Source organism: Eptatretus burgeri, chromosome 10 (genome assembly GCF_056783735.1).
Source record: "Eptatretus burgeri isolate ZD-2024b chromosome 10, Ebu_testis_v1, whole genome shotgun sequence".
NCBI classification, from domain to species: Eukaryota; Metazoa; Chordata; class Myxini; order Myxiniformes; family Myxinidae; genus Eptatretus; species Eptatretus burgeri.
Window position 1 is genome coordinate 13,263,234 of NC_140970.1, and position 15,416 is coordinate 13,278,649.

The window sequence follows — 15,416 nt, forward strand, 5'->3', positions numbered from 1 at the left end:
GTGTATATATGTGTATATATATGTGTATATATGTGTATATATATGTGTATATATATATATATGTGTGTATATATACATATATATATATATATATATACATATATATATATATATATATATATATATATATATATATATATATATATATATATATATATATATATATATATATATATATATATATATATATATATATATATATATATATATATATATATATATATATATATATATATATATATATATATATATATATATATATATATATACATATATATATATATATACATATACATATATATATATATATACATATACATATACATATACATACATATACATATGTATATATACATATACATATACATACATATACATACATATACATACATATACATACATATACATACATATATATATATATATATATATATATATATATATATATATACATATATATATATATATATATATATATATATATATATATATATATATGTATATATATATATATATATATATATATATATATATATGTATACATATACATATACATATACATATACATATACTTACATATACATATATATATATATATATATATATATATATATATATATATATATATATATATATATATATATATACATATATATCACAACACCAAACAGGCCAGCATGAATATTTTAATTGGAATAAAACATTAAAGATTGCTTAAGATTTCAACAGCTAGACACAAAACAAGTACATGCGCTGACTCAAAAAATGGTATTGTGCACAATATCCAGGATTATGGAAGAGCAAGGTGAAAGAGTAAAAGGGAATGTACTGACAGAGGGAGAGAGGGCTAGTGTAGTGGGGGGAGGGGCACAGTTGAGCACAGCAAGTAAGGGAATTAATAAACAGAAAACGTGAGAGGGCGATCAGGGTGGGGTGTAGAAGAAACACAGTAACCTGAAGTAAGAAGGTTGTAAGATGAATCAGGGTAGAAAATATCACAGGTAGTGATGGGGATGAGATGAGGTGGTGGTGCCCTGTTTTCTTGAATCCCTGGAGTGAAGACTGCGTGTGATTGAACCGTTTCCGGAAGGCACTTACACACAGAGGAAAAATGATGCGCAATTGTTCAAACCCTTTCATTAAAGCCTATGCAAGAGACAAACATAACGTGCGATTCTGCCATTTCCACATCGACAGACATTCGGACAAATGTGGAAAAAAAAATCTTCACCGTGCAGAAAAAGGTCACAAACAGATATACGGCCTGTCCCAATACACTTGTTACAGTAGGCAGCAATTTCAAAGGTCTGGAAGGAAGCAAACTAGTCAGAATCAAAGCGCAAGTTAGAATTAGAGCACAAAGTAGGTTAAAAAAAAAAGAACAAAGTTTGATATTAAAATGAACACACAAATGCCTCATGGATTGTCAGGAGAGCAAGTGTAAGAAATACAGTCAATATCACAGAGTATCATCGTGATTATAGCAACCGTCACCCAAAAACAACATTTCTGTGTAAAAGGTTTCATTAATGAATGCAATTTATTTTAAATTTTCACAACCGAACTCCACTTGTTAACAACTGAAGTAACCGACGACGACAAGATGTCGAGCCGCACTGGGTCCGGCATCGTTGGCCATAACCGGGAAACAAAACAAGCTCCGTGTTGACTGAGCCAGTCTCCCATGGGCTCATATTAGTCATCTTGGTGAGAACAGTTCACCGCTTTAATTATCTGCTCTGCATCGTGTCTGCTTGTCTTCGCAATGCATGCAAAACATCGCACAAATGACACCAGTTGGGTTTGCAAGACAACGTGTGGCTTATTCTGCACGCGAGCGAAATGGTACATTAAGTGGTCCGTGATAAGCGCTCAGTTTGCCATCAACAAATCAGGAAGAAAGTCAACATTGTGAATCTTTATGAAGAATGAAGAAAATTCTACTCAACTACGAAACCCTTTGGATCATCGAGTAACACAAAATCTTCACGGTGAAAGCAGACGGTAAGTGTTAACTGACTAATTTATGCTACATTAGCCAATGTTGACTGCATTGTAGTTCGTTTTAACGCTTTTGAGCTTGCATTCACAGAATGCACCTGATCGACCTCATTGATGCACTGTTTATCATGCCAGGCACATATCATTAAACTAAAACTTATTCCGTGTCTTAAATATACTTGATCAGACTATCCAGGGCAACTACCCATTCTCTATTATTAGTAACAGCCAGGTTATTTCAGCTTAATAATAGCAGCCAAAGTTTCGGCTAGGTTGTCAAGTGGCACCAACTGCATCATATTAGGAATCACAAAGTAATGTACACCAAATAGTGATATCATAAGAAAATTAATTATTTTTATTCATCATTTAACCAGACTCGGTGGTGTACTTGTTCGAGCGTCTCCTCTGGGAGGTCCGTAGTTCAAACCCTGGCAGAATCATACCAAAGACTTATTAAATGGTACGCACTGCTTCCTTGCTTGATGCTCTGCATTTTAAAATGAAAAAGCACTGAAAAATAATCATATGTCAGCAACCGCTGCACAGGCTTGATGAGCCTCATAGCTTCCTCCTGGGTTGAAGTTTTTTTTGTCTCTGTCTGTCTCTGTCTCTCTGTCTCTCTGTCTATGTCTATGTCTATGTCTATGTCTCTGTCTATGTCTCTCTCTCTCTCTCTCTCTCTCTCTCTCTCTCTCTCTCTCTCTCTCTCTCTCTCTCTCTCTCTCTCTCTCTCTCTGATGTACCATACTCTTCACAGAGCATCGGTGCCACCAAAGCAGCTTCCTGAAAAAGAGTTATACTGGGGGGTTTGCCATTGTCTTCCCAGTTCAGTCGTTTGGGCAGGACTTTGGAATTTTGCCAAGGTGCCAGCAATAGCTTACTTATTCTTCGCAAAGGATACCAATGGGGTCTTTAACACTCACCAACTAATGCTGCACACAGGATGCCCATCCGAAAGATGGCACACACATTGATGAATCACCCTGCCTGTGAAACACCACGATAATATAATAGTTAATAGCTGGGTCTGGATTGAAACACAGGATAGACAGCTTAGAAGCAAATGTGTGTATCTGCAAGCCATCCTGACAGTCTCATTACAACAATAATAATAATAATTATTATTATTATTATATTATTATTTTTATTACGATTGTTAAATAAGCATTGTCAAAAGATAGAAGGTTAATTGATCAATTCAGATATTTTTGTACATTTCTAGAATAATGTGTGCCAGGTGTCAGAACATTGGAAATTTTGCTATTCTATGAAGAGGCTCAAACAACCTTTGGCTGGCTTATCGGGTTGGCATATACTGTGCGCCATTAACTGCCAGTGACTCACACCTTTCAGTTGCATTTGATTCCGGGTGAAAGAGAACCTGACTAAAAAAAAGGTCCACCTGGTCCTCCACAAGTAGGGCATTTCATCATACAGGATGCATTTGTTTTAGAGGAGGGGTTAAGCTGGATGTCCCACCTCCCACGATAACTTACAAGTGGATATGTAAGAATCTCGTGATACATTTGAAAACGAGTATCTTTAGCACGAGGCAACGAGGAGAGCAATTTGGAATTGGATACTGGCACACAAATATCGACAGTATCTGTCGTGGGATCTTTAATGTCCACAAATAAATGCAGGTGAACAGTCGCCTTCCCACCCCCATTTGAACGATGGTGTGCTCAGAGGTTCTGTGCTTCCTTCAAACACTGCCATCTGATTCGCAGTTCTTTGGTGAAACTTTATCCCATCGGGAATCAAACCAAGACTAGATCGACCAACAGGGCGAGTGCTCCATAAATTGAGCTATGCTCCAACTCTCAAGGAAACAGACACAGGAGAAGACCTTTTTGACCCATTACAATGATGCTTTATCCAAATCAAATTACCTGTGTTAACCATTTTCAGACTATTAACCTAATCTAACTTAGCATTTACAAGCAGATGCACGGAATATGTCAAATAAAAACGCACCTCCTCTTCCTTTATTTCGTAATTAAATGTAAAAATTCCTTAAAATAGTGTCAGTTCAACATTGACACAGCTCATTTACCTCTGCCATGATAGAACTAATCAAAGTAGGCCAAAGTATGTAATTTGACATGCTAATTGAAGGGTTTAACTTCACATATTTTGGCTTGTCCCCACTAATTCCCACTTGGATCCTTCCTTTCTCCACCATAATTATCCTGTTTCAGCTTAAACTGTTCTTTGGCTTATTAAAGTGATCGTGTCCCAACTTGACTCAAATTCCTCGAAGTATTGTGCTAAGCAGAATTGGTCATGCTTATTAACACAGCCATGCACAATAGTCGGCATTTTAACCTGATTTTTTTCCCCCTTGATCTAAGACAAATGGAAGAGCTTGAACCTAAATTAAATGGAAGACAAAAAGACAAGAGAAGACATCGGTGTGACGACATGAATCACATGGACATGACGATAAAATGGACAACTAGATAGAGAATACGATATTGGATTTGGACCTGGGTTCCAAGCATGACACACGATCAGTTCAGATCAGGATACTAAAGAGGTCAAGGTGCAGAGGTAGTGAGTGCACTTACCTTTTGAAATGTCTCGTCTGAATTTGATTCCAACACGATGACAAACTGTCAGATCGGTGCGACATGGACAGGTAATTGCACCATAAATTGCGGTGTCCCTCAGATGGTTCATTAAGCAATACTCTTTTCTTTGCTGCCTGATAACAAACAATCAGAGAGAGGAAATGGTAACAAACAATGAATCGCTAATCATAATGCTTCATCGAGTTCTGTTCTTGCGTATGGCAGCTTGGCTGCCAGGGCATCTATCATTTCTTGGAAGCGTGTCCGTGCCGCTGATGCTATGCCCCTCTACCAGTACCCTGGTACTTATTTCGCCAACCTCAGAAGGAGGACAGGCTGAGTCAACCACACCTGGTGTTAATTCAGTGGCCAACGGGGTTAAAACTCAGGACCCTAACATCCTAAGCTAGCCACCCTAACAACTAAGCCAACACCAGGCTTCAGCTTCATTGAGTAAACACTGGAGTTCATTCCCCCTCTTCGAGCTAGCTCCGTCAACTGAGGTCACAGGCCTGTTGCAGAATCAGTTGTGATTTGCCAGATACCTCTCAATCTTCTCCAGTGAGAGTGAGAATAATAATTTCAAGGAGCAGTTGGGTACGGATCGGGAGTGAGGGGTTGGGTACACAAGAAAGCACTCCTCTAAGGTTAACGGAGCAAAAGAAAGACTTTTGATGAGAAAGGTCTTTGTTAATGTATGTTAATTCAATTTTGTATCACACAAAATTTGATTTACCCAGTTATACTTGCGATTTTAACGTTAATGTTGACGACTCAAATTTCTCCCCAATGGCATGTCCTCCTTTATGGACTTGGTAATGAGAAATTTCCCCACAAATGTAATGTCTCCTTTTGCTCTTCTGCTCCAACAGGTTCATCTCATCATGTGCTTGTGAGAGTCAACATATCTCTGGCAACAGTCAGAGCTGCCTTAGCACCGCAGAATCTGGCAGTTCACTCTGGCTGACTGGCAAGGACTGCAAGGTGCCCTGTCATATCCAGACTTGACCTTTATTTACACCTCTCCTGATATTATTTGTGCCTGGGTATCCTTCCACACAAGCTTCCTTTCCTGTTTGTAGAGATTTATACCATATTGTCTGCAGTTATACCCAACCTCTTGCCCCTGGTGCACAGAATTCTGTGGTGAGGCGGTTGCATTAAAAAAAAAAACTTTCCTTCTCTTCCTAGAAGGCAAATCCAACCAAAGGGAATATCAGATCATTCAACAAAGCCCTGAACAAGTGTATCTCCCCTCAGAGAAAGTACAGAAAGCAACACCTGGCAAACCTCAAGGTTAAACTCTCAAACCTGTCTCCTTCTTCAAAGACCTGGTGGCACCTTTCTTTGCTAAGCCTATCTTTAGAGTAGTCTCCCAGCCCATCCAATGCCTCCAAATCTTGTGCACCCAACCCCTCACTCCCGATATGTACCCGACTGCTCCTCGGCATTATGTCTTTCTCATTTGAGAAGATGGAGAGGTATCTGGCAAACCACAACTGATTCTGCAACAGGCTCAGATGGCATCAGTGCATGTGCCCGAAAAATCTCCTGTGCTGCTACTCTTGCTCATCATCTTTCTGCTCTTTTCACCAGATCATTCTCTCTGTGTCAGTTTCTGTCTGCGTGGAAGTCAGCCAACATCAAAGGAATCCACAAACATGGTTCACATACTGATGCGCTTCACTGCAGGCTTATGAGCTTACTTCAAATTATAACAAGTGAAATCCTTCAATATAGCGCGTGTGGTGAAGCAAATGAGTACACTAATGTTAAAATATGCAATTTATGCTTTTTCAGTTGAAAAACAATTAAAAAGCATACTTATTATTTGAAATGTAAAAATCTTGTTATTATTGCGATAAGCACCTATATATATATATATATATATATATATATATATATATATATATATATATATATATATATATATATATATATATATATATATATATATATATATATATATATATATATATATATATATATATATATATATAACAGAAGGAATGAAATTGTTCGATACAGCGTGGCAGGTGGCCGCAAAAGAATGATAGCATAAGAAGAACTTAGTTTTCAGCGTTCGGCGATTGGCGCGAAATGCAATGGTGGGCGGAAATGACGTCTTTCGGCGCGAAATGAGATGGTGGGCGGAAATGACGTCTTTCGTTCGTTCGTACATGAGAGGGGCGTGTTTCTTGTTTTTTTTTTTCCCGTCAAGCAATAAATTAAATGTTTCTCACATATATAACACATTAGTTTCACAAATTTCCATTGAAATACTTGGGTATTTCCGTCAATTCTCGCTATTTCCATCGAGGTTACGCACTGCATCTACCGGACGGCTGTCATTGGCTGTCTTGAGGAACGTTGGGGGGGGGACAGGGGACACCAGAGACGTGGTAGACACCGGGGACATTTCAAACTCGGTGCAATTGTATACAGCGCACGCGCTGTAATAAAGGTCATTGAATCTATCATTGCAGTTGACATCAAATCCTTACTTTTCTCCAATGGCCTGATGTTAGATCATCAATTCAGTTTCAAACCTGGTCATTCTACTCTGGGCATGCTGCTTCCACTCTCACAACAATGGATATGAACACTCGATCTCAGACATGAGATCAGGGCCATCACCTTGGACATATCTTGAGCATTTGGTACAGTCTGACATCCTGTTTTGATGTCCCAACTCTTTGCTTTTGGTATCTAAGGAGATCTCCTCTCATGAATCACTGACTTCCTCCACTCCCACAGTCAGCATGGTGCGCTTGATGGAATTCTGTAATTTTCTCTCCCTGTCAAGGGTGGAATGCCCCCAAAATATTGGACCCAATCTTGTTCCTCATAGATCTTCATCAATTATCGTTCTGATTCCCTGAAAAATCCTGCCTATCTCTTTTCTAACGATTCCTTCATCAACTGTATCACCTCTCAATGTTCAGACAGGCAGGCAGCAGCCTCTTCTCTCTTTGCAGACCTTGATATAATCAGCAGCTGGTCCAACACTTGGAATATGTCTTTCAAAAATGACAAATCCCACACACTCACTGTGTCTCTCTTAAAAGGCAAACCTTCATGTCCACAGTACTTCCTAAACAAACCTCTTAAAGAGGTAAAGTCACTCAACTTGTGAGCCTCACCATCAAAGATGATTTTTTTTTGAGGCAGACCATATTTAAAAGATGTCCTCCAAAGTCAGCCGCTGACTGGGCATCATCCATCGTGCAAGGTCTTTTCTTGGCCAATCTGAACTTTTGACAACCTACAAGGCCATCATTTACAGCTTGAGGGAGTAAGGCTCTCCCTCTTGGGTTGATGCCCCTGAAACACACCTTTCCATTCTTGATGCAGTGGAAAGTAAGGCTCTCAAAATAAGTGGGATCACCTAAGACAAAGCTGAGTGCCTAGGCCTGTTATTGTGTCACATTGCAGTCAGGTTGGTGGCATCTGTATTCTACCAGCTCCTTTTTGGTGTTGCACCCTCTTTTGACTTTGGCCCTCTGAGATTTCTGCAGGACACAAACAGTCTGCTGATAACCCTCTTCTTGTTAACTCCCAAAATCCAGGCTCACGACTCACCTCAGCTCACTTTGTCATTGGTTTGTTCCTTTTCTGTTTCATGTCCACCTTCTCCTTCCTCTTCTTCCTGTGTTTTAGCTTGTGTGTAGCTTGTTTATCCCCATGTGTCCTTCTCCCTCTCCCCTTGATATCACTCTCACCTCTACTCTGCTGTTGGTGTTTTACCCTTTCCATTCTGCTCCAGCTCTTATAACGAGTGTTGAACATGTATACAAATGTCAGAAAGTGAAATTTAGTCCAGTGTGTTTCTTTTACCCTTTCAGTTCAATCGAGAGTAGCAATTTTTATTGAAATGTTAACAAGGCAATTTATTTAAGGGATGTGAAATTAAATAAAACATTATGCTACTGTAATAGCTTTGGATTTGAAAAGACTCAAAATAGGAAACGTTAGCCGAGAGATCTCGCTGTAAGCTTGTGGAAAGAGGGGGGAGGTGACGTCACTGCTGGGATGGGAGATTGGTGAAGAGGAAGCGGGAGCGGGAAAGAGAGGGGGTTATTTGTTGAGCGGCTGGACGAGGTCTGCCTGGTAGAGAGTGTGTGAAGGGCACTCTGGTGGATCAATCAGCTACTCTCTTGAGTTATCCTTGGAGGACTGGACCAGGTAAATGTGGGAAGAAGGCTAAGGGGTGGTGACTGCAATGAGTAAGCAACAGATACGAGTTGCAGGGTCAGGCCTGCTCTGGGCCAAACAAGGACGGTGCTTCCCGTGCTTACTGGGACATCCTGCATCCAACCAAGTTGAAATATAAAACATGTATTCCTAATTACTACTAGATCATAAATGTGAAATTTCACATCAATTGATTAAGTGGTTCCAGAGAAAACATTAAAGAATATTTTTCTTAAATCCAATATGGCTGCCACAACACATGACATATGACCTCATATCTATCATTAAACCATTCTACACGAGTAGTCGCACCGACGGAAAAAAAATTCATCTCAATCCGACAAGCCGTTGTGGAAAAAAACACAAAAGTTCAGTGTGGACAAACAAACAGACAGAAAGACAGACAGACAGACAGACAGACAAACAGACCCAAATGCAATATCCTCTCCTTCGGCAAGGGTAATAAAGGTGAAAAAGTGAGGGCGGTAGAAAAAATAGTGAGGGCCTCGGCCGATGTTCCATAACATGGTCAAGGATAGTTGTGGATGCCTACTACTAGAGTACATGTATAATGTATATGGATTAAATGTAAAATAAATTTTATAAAAGGGGAATTGACATGTAAGAGCTGCTGAATTTTTACTATAATTCATCGACTGGCGTGTGTGTGTGTGTGTGTGTGTGTGTGTGTGTGTGTGTGTGTGTGTGTGTGTGTGTGTGTGTGTGTGTGTGTGTGTGTGTGTGTGTGTGTGTGTCACCACGGTACTCCTAACACAGTTATTGGGTCGATTACATCCAGACTTGCTGCATCATAGGATCAGCATGACTCTCATTAATGTATCGGGGTGTTTTTATCTTTGCTAGCAGTCTTGGGGAGGGGAGAGAGAGGTTGAGGGTGGCGGGAGTTGGGGGAGGGATGCAAATTCTCTACGTAAATGTGTATCGTGTTGCATGCTCCAGGTGGGGGAGGGTATTACAAGTCTCAACCATTTACAGTTCAGTACAGTATTCCTGTCTCCACGTTTTCCAGTGCAGTGGGTGTTTTGAATTACGCAGCGAACGGTATTTTGAATTACACCTTTGAATAAGGCTAATAACGTAACCCCCTGGCTAGATTAGAGTGGGTGCTTCCAGTATTGCACATTAAAATTTGCCAAACTGAACATATTCTCCTCTCTATCCATTTGTCTTTGCTTTAACTGTAGCACTCTGTATCCATTATTTGCTTTTATTCATGAACACACAATCTTGGTATCCGCATTAATTAGATGGCACTCGGCGATTCTTCCAGAAAAATTGAAAAACACTTATTTATACAAGTTGTATTTTGCTGTGTAAAATCCTTGTAGCTTCTTTCTAAGCTGTGAAATGAAACCAGTGTGGGATGTGGAGTATAGTGCTCCCATACAATGTAATCATTTGTAGCTTCTAGTTAGTACAGGGTGGCCGGGTTTTGCAGACAGTGTTTTAAAATAATCAACGTGTCGACACCATCCATTTTGACGATTTTAGAACTTTTCCATTTTCATAGAAGAGGTGCATCTGTTGCTAAGAGCATCATAAACTTCCTCCAGATGTAAAATGGGCCTGGTGTAATTGGAAGAAGAGGAAGCAGCCGCAAAATACTGTGACAGAGTTTTGTATTCCTCAACATGATACCAAAGAAGGGAATGTTTTCAACATTAGACCAGAAATGTGAATGCATTTATATCTGCTGTGATAATTAAATTGATGGAGGCAAGGTTGGTGGTTTAATGTGCCCAAGCCATTGTGAGATTAATAGTTTTCATTTACTTACATCAAAAATAAATTCCTCCTTGATTCAGCACATTCAGGACCATCCTTCTAACCTGTTTTTGAAACACGAAGTGATGATGCCTTGAAAGAGCTGACTGGCACAACGTAATGAACTACAGTACATATGTTGCACATTTGGAAGAAAGACGAACAAGTTGAATATCTGGTGGGTAGATGATGTCATCTTGCATGGAGTACAAGTACAATCTCCTCCATCAGCTTCAAAAAAAAAAATCATTTTTCAACACTGGTATCAATAAAGTAAATCAAGTCCTGTTGAGGAGGAATTATCTTTGGAAGTGAGCTAATTCTCCCATGGAGCAGATGTCTATGGAACAAAACAAAGTCCTTCTGTTAAGTCTAATTTTTCCCATCTGAGATTGCAAGCCTTGTTTTTAAGTCATTAGAAAGCCATTCAAATAAACCGTGGAAAAAGCAAACAGGTTTCTGATTGTATTCTGGCAATGAATGTCAAGTCATGTGCTTGAGCTACATTACATCTCCGACTAATATTCTGAGGATGAACCTGTGTTAATCGATGCGACATGTGGGAGATGGCAATATATGATACATAGGTTGTTGAGAATCTTGTTAATTCCATAATGAGAAAATAAAGGGAGGAAAGTTTATGTCAGATGCAATTGAGATCAGCAGTAAAATGCTGCATATGTTCATTCAACGCTGCCAAAAGTTCTCCCAACTATAGAAGAGGCAGGTGGGAGAATTAATGAGTTTGATATCATCTGGTAACATAATGAGCAGTGCTGCAAGGACAAGCTAGCTAAGGGCACTGTGAAGTTAATAAATAAGTACTGGACTTGTGAGACTTAACTCGGTGTTTTGGACAGAACCAAAAAAAAACAAAAAAACAATTTGTACACAAAGTGCACAAAAGTTATCATTCATTAATTGACATTTTGACAATTACAGTGTCAATGTAGCAAGACAATTTTGGGTACATTTCGCATAACATTGACGAAGTCATCAATATTTGCCAATAATGGCATTGAGTCAATGTTTGATCAACACAGTCATTATGCAGTGTTCACCTCAAGAATGAGTAATATGTATGCTGAACAAGTGCCACATGCTTTGCTTGTGATGCCAATTATCCCAGGGCTTCTTCCGGTGTTGAAATTGATACTCTTGCAAATATGGCTTTTAAAGCAAAAAATCGGATGACCTTGGGCGAGCATTGCGAGAGCTTTCAGTAGGCTCACTTCCTAACATACAGAGTTACATAGTTTTATATTATAAGGTATACTAGAAATCGATCTTTCAAGACTTAAATTTAATAGGATAGATTTCATCAGTTTACAAAGTCGATTCTCATGGAAGAGCTACATAGAAGAGAACATAACAAATCAGATGAGCGACAACACAGTAAAAAGCAGTGAAACACACCAACAGCAGGGCTTCGGAGTAACAGGACAAAACAGAGGGACCTTAGAGGAAGAATAGATGTGGGAAGCATGAGAAAGTACAAAGTGAACATGCGGGATATGAGCTCAAACAACAGGACGGGGACTGAAAAAAATAGGACAACTGGATCTGCAGCTTATCTCAGCCTTGGTTTTTCAAACCCGGGGGCGCGACCCCAAGTGGGGTCGCCGAGCAAATTTCGTGGGGTCGCGGGCGTCCGCTTGCAGCGAAAAAAAATTGTCTATTTTCGATCGGTGTTCGCTTTTACGGGATGTAATAGAAACGGTTCGTTCAAAGTATGGGAACCGGCGCAACATGACGCTTGGAATGAGATCCAGCCGATGTGCGGGCTCGCTGAAGGACGGTTCATTTTGGCGGGAAATTAGTGGTTTGATCCATGGCATCTCAGACTCAGACTCTGACTCTATCAGTAACGTCTATTCACGTCTCCACGTACGACTCGAGACCTTATTTGTGATGGCAGCACCGGCCACCAGCAAATCTCGAGAACGTTCTTACCAGGATAAATTTCTGGACCTTGGATTTTACTACGTGGTGGATAAAAGTGGGGCACAGAGACCTCAGTGTGTGATTTGTTTCAAAGTGCTTTCTACGGAGTCTATGAAGCAAAACAAGTTACAGAGGCATTTGACTACAAAACATGCGCCTTATCAGGATAAGGAGAGAGCGTTCTTTGAGAGGAAACTTCTTGCACTAAAGAATATGCGTCTTGACAGAGAGGGTACATGCCATCAGACCAATTCTCGGGCATTAGAGGCCTCGTATCGAGTGTCACTCCATGTTGCCAAGACTAAAAAGCCTCACTCCATTGCGGAAGAACTCGTGCTGCCATGTGCAAAGGACATGGTATCTCTGATGGTTGGGGAGGAAGCGGCGAAGAAACTGGCAGATATACCCCTGACTGACAACACCATCCAATGCAGAATTGAAGATATGAGTCTGGACGTAATGGCTCAGGTAGTACAGAAGATCAAGGAATCGCCGTGGCATGCCATACAGTTGGAGGAGTCCACTGATATCGCATCGTACGCGCAACTCATCGTCTGGGTCCGCTTCATCAAAGCTGATAACTTTGTCGATGAGCCTCTGCTCATTAAACCATTGGAGGCCACCACCAAAGGCGAGGACATTTTTTGGGAAAGTAGAGCAGTTTTATCGTGACTGATCTGGACTTAGGAAAGTTGCTCGGTTCTACAACAGACGGCACGCAAGCAATGTTAGGAGTGCGTTCTGGATTCAAGGCTAAATTGCTTGAGGTGGCTCCTCAGACCTCCATGGTACACGGCATGATTCACCGAGAAGCGCTCGCCTCTCGTACTTTGCCAGAAACCTTGCAGAGCGTGCTCTCAGAAGTCGTAAAAATGGTGAATCACATCAAATGGAGTGCCCTCAACACTAGGTTATTCAGGATATTCTGCCAGGAGATGGACGCCGACCATAAGAATTTAGTATTCTACACTCATATCAGATGGTTATCTCGAAGAAACCTTCTTCTGCACGTTTACGAGCTCAAAGATGAACTGAAAGAGTTCCTACACACACAAGGGAAACGGCATGGGTAGCATTGCTTGAGTCAGACTCTTGGCTGTCAGAACTGTGCTATCTCGTTGACATCTTTGAACTTCTCAATGTCCTCAACCGCTCCCTCCAAGGCAAAGACGCCAACCTCATCATTTTTCACGACAAAATGAGTGGATTTCTGGCGACTCTAAAAGTACTGGCAGACAAAGCAGCTGTTAAGCGCTTCAGCCTTTCCCCCCATCTGGTGGAGCATCTAACGACCTGCCAGTACGATGATACTGAGCTCGACAGTATTTCTGGGGAGATAGCATGTCACCTTTGGTCGCTCATTGAACAGTTCGAGCACTATTTCCCTGAGTTGGATGTGCTGTCCTTTTCTGTGGTTCGCGACCCTTTCACGGCTTCACCGGACTCGATTGCTGATGAAGATGATACAGCACAGGAAGAGCTTGTACAGCTCCAGCAGGATTCAGGAGCGCAGGCTCTTGCGCGGATGAATTCGTTGTCGACATTCTGTTGCAAAATGCTGCCGTCGTACCCGACCCTGTCACGGCGCACCATTAAGGTTCTCATGCCATATCCTTCATCATACTTTTGTGAGCAGTCGTTATCCACCATGGTGGTGATTAAAACAAAGTACAGAAATCACCTAAAAATGGAGCATGATATGATCCTGGCATTGTCATCTACTTCTCCACGAATAGAGAAGTTGGCTTCTGAAAAACAGGCTCATCCTTCTCACTGATATATCTAAATGCCATTCGGACTAAACTTCTGAAATATTCAAGAGTACTATTTGGATATTGTCGGCCATTCTCCGTTTACTCGTCTATAAAAACATGATGATGGTGAATAAAGTAAACAGTCAATGTTCTTGTGTCATATGAAATCTTATCTTATATATTATGAATTGGGTTTTGAATCTTTTGGGTTGTGCGATGAAGAGAGGTTCTGAAATTTGGTCGCCACTAAAAAAAGTTTGAAAACCACTGATCTAGGCGCTGACCTAATATTGCAATGCAAAAATTGGAGCATTCTGACTGGTGGATCTGGAGAAGATATTTTAGAGAATTTACACAACAGCCATTTTGACACACTTCTGGTCAAGTGATCGGCACGGCCTCCGGAATTTAGCATCAGGATCTTGTCCTTATGTTGTAACCAAAATTTGGTAGCATTCTGATGCATGGGTCTGGAGCAGAAGATTTATGAAGGAATTTAAACGATTATCCCCAAAATTGATCAAGTCAGCCATTTTGATGCACTTCCGGTTACGTGATCAGCACGACTTCTGCAATTTAATATCCGTACCCTGGCCTAATGTTGCAAACAAAATTTTGGTGGCATTCTGACTGGTGGGTCTGGGGAAGAAGATTTTTGAAGAAATTGACTTAGTTGAAGTCACGTGACGGGAACGAGTTTTGGTTGGAGAGAGGACAAAGTAGAAAAAGAGAAGAGGGTGCGTGTTCGAAGAAACGAGAAATAACGTGTTCGAAGACATAGGCAACCAACCTTTCTATGATGTGGGAGTAACAGGCCCAGAGATTCAGCTTTGTTTCTCGAGATTCACATGATTTTGAGGGTATTAATTACAACAGCATCAAGATGGTCAAGGTGTGAAACAGGGGTGCCAGCCCAAATGGGAGAGCAGTACTCCATTGAGGTGCAGATGTATGAGAAGTTGGATACAAAAGAAGGGGAAAAGGATTTATACCGATTGGCAAGACAGAGGGACCGAGCTGGGAAGGATGTGCTGCAGGTTCGGGTGATAAAGGACGCAAATGGGAATGTGCTGACGAGCGAGGAGAGTGTGTTGAGAAGGTGGATGGAGTACTTTGAGGAGCTGATGAATGAAGAAAATGAGAGAGAGAGAAGGTTGGAAGA

The 15,416-nt window shown here is 40.6% G+C and overlaps 1 protein-coding gene across 1 annotated transcript in view; it reads right to left on the minus strand.

Moving 5' to 3' along the window:
• The window catches only part of LOC147017956 (uncharacterized), a 666,861-nt gene that overhangs the window by 455,527 nt on the left and 195,918 nt on the right, over positions 1–15,416 (minus strand). The window lies entirely within an intron of this gene.